Below are 5,129 nucleotides of genomic sequence, written 5' to 3' on the forward strand. Positions count from 1 at the left end.
CCAGGAAGCACAGAGTCCCAAACAAGTTGGACCCAAAGAGAACCACACCAAGACCCCTCACGATTAAATTGCCAAAAGTTAAAGATAAAGGAAGACTCTTTAAAGCAGCAAGAAAAAAACAGAAAGTTACCTCCAAAGGGGTTCCCATAAAACCGTGAGCTGATTTCTCAAAAGAAACATTGCAGGCAAGAAGGGACTGGCAAGAAATATTCAAAGTGATAGAAAGCAAGGACCTACAACCTAGATTACTCTACCTAGCAAAGCTATCATTTGGAATGGAAGGGCAGATAAAGTGCTTCCCAGAGAAATAAAGCTAAAGGAGTTCATCATCACCAAGCCATTATTACATGAAATGTTAAAGGAACTTATTTAAGAAAAAGAAGATCAAAACGATGAACATTGAAATAGTAACAAATTCACAACTACCAACAACTGAATTTAAAAAACAAACAAACAAACTAAGCAAACAAGAACAGGAACAGAATCATAGGGAGATCATTTGGAGGGCTATCAGCTGGGGGCGAGAGGGACGTGACAAGGAGGAATATGAAGGAAAAGGTGAAGAAATTAAGAAGCATAATTGGTAGGTACAAAATAGACTGGGGGATGTTAAGAATAGTATCAGATATAGGGAAACCAAAAAGCTTATATGCATGANAATTCACAACTACCAACAACTGAATTTAAAAAACAAACAAACAAACTAAGCAAACAAGAACAGGAACAGAATCATAGGGAGATCATTTGGAGGGCTATCAGCTGGGGGCGAGAGGGACGTGACAAGGAGGAATATGAAGGAAAAGGTGAAGAAATTAAGAAGCATAATTGGTAGGTACAAAATAGACTGGGGGATGCTAAGAATAGTATCAGATATAGGGAAACCAAAAAACTTATATGCATGACCTATGGACATGACCTAAGAATGGGGGTTGCTGGAGGAAAGGGGGGTACCAGGAAGAGGGGGCAAATGAGGAAAAGCTGGGACAACTGTAATAGCATAATCAATAAAATATATTTAAGAAAATAAAAGAAACTATAATTAATCACAAATATACTGGATGAACGTAAAGGCTTTTGTGATGAAATTAGCATGAGAAAGACAGATAGTATAAATGGGGTTGAGTGACACTGACATGATTTTGGATTAGCCTAGAAGACTAATCCAAAAGATATAGTCCTGGCTGGTATGGCTCAGTGGATTGAGTGCCAGTTTACAAACCAAGGGGCCGCCAGTTCGATTCCTAGTCAGGGTACATGCTTGGGTTTTGGACCAGGTCCCTAGTTGGGGGTATGTTAGAGGCAGCTAATTAATGTTTCTCTCACATATCAGTGTTTCTCTCCCTCTGTTTCTCCCTCCCTTCCCCTCTCTCTAAAAGTAAGTAAATAAATAAATCTTAAAATAGAAAAGATAGATATGTACATCTCCAAAATAACACAACTTCTAAGAGAAATTCTTTGAAGTAGCAAACAACTTTGTTATAGATGGTCTTTTGGAAAACAATCCTTTTGTTATTTTGAAAAATGAATTTTGGGTATATGACCTTTTCATTAAAAACCCACCACATAAACAAGACTCAATATTTAAAAGTAATTTGTATTACATACTACCAAAAAATGTTGGTTCTGGTTTATGTCATTTGTCAAAGCCATGCTTTGCCCATTTTTATTTGTTAGATAAAGTACTTAAATGCAGAAACACATTATAAATTTAAAGTTGATAAATAGGTAAATAGATAGGAGAAACCTTAAATTATAATCAATAAAGAACTGAAAGAAGCAAGCATTTTCTTTTGTAGATTGGAGGATAAATTTATTAGAGTCAGAAATTTCAGATCATGCAGGGTTTTACTTTTTATTTTATTTTTTATCCTCACCTGAGGAATTTCTTTACTGCTTTTTAGATAAAGAAAAGAAAGGAGAGAGAGAAACATTGATCAGTTGCCTCCCATACCTGTCCCATCTGGGGCTCAAACCCACAACCTAGGTATGCGCCCTGGCTGGGAATCAAACTCACAACCTTTTCATTACAGGATGACACTTTAATCAACTGAGTCACACCAGTCAGTATTGATCATGCGGTGTTTTAAAGGCCATTTGTAATCATTCCTCATTTTCATTCTTTATTCGATCAGGCCTATTTTCTGATGCATCTTTTGATAATGGTCTGACTTCACATTTGCACCATTGCCAAGCCAACCATCAGCTCTACCAAGCCTAGCTGCTCTCACAACCTGCTATTTGAGTAGTTAAAATGTCCCTTTTTTACATCCCATCCTAACCCACTCCAGTGCTTTACTTTGGCATATGCATTCTAGGATTTTTTCCTTTGTAGTTTTAAAAGTGCTATTTTTTTATACTGAAAAGTATTCTACTTGTCCATAACATACTAATATTTTACATAATTTTTGCAGTTGAGATACTGGGGCTATGTTGATCCATTGCTATTTCTTAAATGATGCCTCTGAGCAGAAAAGTTTCATGCTTTAATTAATTGGACTGACACATTTATAGCACATTAACTGAGCTTATGCATTTATATCACACATTAAATATATATATCAAATGCATTTATAATTATTTCCAGTTGGTCAGCCCATGCCCTTTTTCTTTCACTATTTTCTCTATGTTTCACTGTTTTACCGGTTTACTATAGAACATAGATGAATACTTTTCTTAAGTAAATGCTTGGACTTCAGCTATGGTTAAGAGGAGAAAGACCACCTCCCTTATTCATGTTGCTTACGTGAGTATTTATTGAACAGCCGCTCTGGGCCAGGCAGCATCCTAGGTACCGAGTGTACACAAATGCGCACTTCCTGTCTGTTCAGTCCAAGAGACTTTGGTGCAGTGCTTATCAGATCTTTTGTTCTTGGGAGTCATGTGAGAGTAAATGCGGATTCTGGAGTTTTCGGCTACCCCAGTTTTAACAGTTTGGAGTGGGGCCCAGGAATTTACCTTTGAGCAAGTCATTCTAGCGATTCTGATGCAAGTAGTTCATAAATAACACTTTCAAAGCACCACGTCAGTTTCTATTCAGTGTCTTATATTGTGCCAGTCGTTCCATACCAATCATGAAGAATTTAAAAAATGCTGTTTAAAGCAAAATGTTGTGCTTTGACTGGTGTGGCTCAGTTTGCTGGGCATTGTCCTGCAAAGCAGAAGGTTCATTCCAGGTCAGGGCATGTGCCTGGGTTGAGTATTTGGTCCTTGGTCAAGGTACATATGAGAGGCAACTAACTGATGTTTCTCTTTCACATTGATGTTTCTCTCCCTTTCTTTCTCCCTCCCTTCCCATTTAAATAAATAAATAAATAAATAAATTTTAAAAATCAATCTTTAAAGGAAATTGTTATTTAACCGTTTTCCTTTTCCATAAATGTTTATTCTCTCTCTGCCATTTTAGAATTAGAAATCCCATCACTTCTCGGCCATTGGTTAAGTCAAGTGTAGTATCTGTTCTTATCGGTTTAATATCTGGTACATCCTCTCTCCGAGGACAATGTATTAAATGGATTTTGGAATTAGGAGACAGAATAGGGACTTGCTTGTTCACTCCATGCATAGACTTGGTATTGCAGTACTTCCAGGAATGCTGCACCAGAAAAAAAAAAAATAGAAATCTTCTCACATTTAGAGATTACCATTTAAGTATAAGAAGATTTAGTGTGTGAGTACTTTGCTAAAAGCCTAGAAATTTATTTTTTTCTACCATTAAACCATAAAATCAAAAGCTTTATAACACTATTACAACATTAGCACTTGGTAAAACTTCAGATTTCAACGTTTACTACTCTGAGTCTGTTTTTTTCTTCATAGATACTTTTCCTGCAAATAGGGTCTCCTGCTTCTCAGAGAAAATGAACACTTAGTTTTTCTAGTGCAACTAAGGGCCCAAATTATTATTAATGTGAGATGCAGATTTTAGTCATATGCCCACTACTTTGAAAGAGGCTATGGAAATAAGTTTTAACAAAGCAAAACATTAAATAACCTCCCCCAGTAAGTTTTTAGAGCTCTAACTATACAGGTAGAATTTGTTATTTTTCTCACTGATAGTTATGCCTGATCAGGCAGAGTCCCTCACCCAATCCCAGTCCTAAACTTTCCTTTCCATCTCATTGGCAAGCATCTCTTACGACCAGGCAGATAATGGCCTCTAGACTTCTCCCTTCACTACATATCTCTTTTTGCATTTCAACCGCAAGCTTGCTTAGTCTTTTTAAGGGATGCCCTAGCTCATCCTACAGAGAGGAAATCATTCCCCTTATTTTCTGTACAATCACTGCCAATGCAGCTCAGGGAGACACACACACTCATGAAGTGACAGTTACTTGGCTGCTATATATGATATATGATTATCTATCTCTCTCTTTCTCTCTCTCCCTCTCTCAATGGCAGATGTAGATCAATTTTTGAGAGCATTAAAAAATCCCTGTGGTTTTTTTGTTTTCTAATAAGCAGGAGACAGTTATCCACATTACAGTTAAATAAAATGAAACAGTCCCACCACATCTTTTAAAGCAGCCGTAATGCCTTTAAGCTAATGGAGATCTCAGTAGAAAATCTTACAATAGAAATAATTTTGAGGTGTTTATCCAACCAAGATAATATCTAAGAAGACAGTATCTTATATAATGAACAGTGTTGATCATCCAGGGACAATATACACAATATCAGGAACAAAAGATGAGAGTTATTTAATTATTACCACCTGAAAATGGTATATATTAACTATAGATCTTGTTCAGGTATTGTTTTCTTCTCTGTGCAACGTCTTGTCAGGAAAAGGATGTTTGGGGTTGTGAAGGATGTTTCATGTCTTTAATGTTGAGAGCTAGAAGAATCTTAATAGTGCAGTCTCTACTGATAGCAAATGTATGAAAATGCATCTCAGGGAGATTTTGCAGCTGACTCCAACTTGCCAGACGCAGAAATTCTGCCTTTTGAGCTGACTGAGGAAAGGGGTGCGTTAGAAAAGGAGAGAAGGAGCAGGATAATAATTCATTGAGAGGTTGTCAAGAACCTTGAGTTTCAGTCCCCCTTTTATTTTCTAATATTTAAAACAACGTATTTTTTCTTTTTTAATGGAAAATAAATACAATGGCTTTTACTTCTAATTTTATTCAAAT

General features: G+C 36.5%; 1 non-coding gene across 1 annotated transcript; it reads left to right on the forward strand.

Moving 5' to 3' along the window:
* The first annotated feature begins 3,416 nt into the window (after window positions 1-3,416).
* Window positions 3,417-3,603, forward strand: LOC118986074 (U2 spliceosomal RNA). The gene has a single exon (XR_005066304.1). It is a non-coding gene; the product is annotated as a U2 spliceosomal RNA (small nuclear RNA).
* The last annotated feature ends 1,526 nt before the right edge of the window (window positions 3,604-5,129 follow it).

The sequence above is a fragment of the Sturnira hondurensis genome, unplaced genomic scaffold, assembly GCF_014824575.4.
Source record: "Sturnira hondurensis isolate 20B ecotype Veracruz unplaced genomic scaffold, ASM1482457v3 Scaffold0004136, whole genome shotgun sequence".
NCBI classification, from domain to species: domain Eukaryota; kingdom Metazoa; phylum Chordata; class Mammalia; order Chiroptera; family Phyllostomidae; genus Sturnira; species Sturnira hondurensis.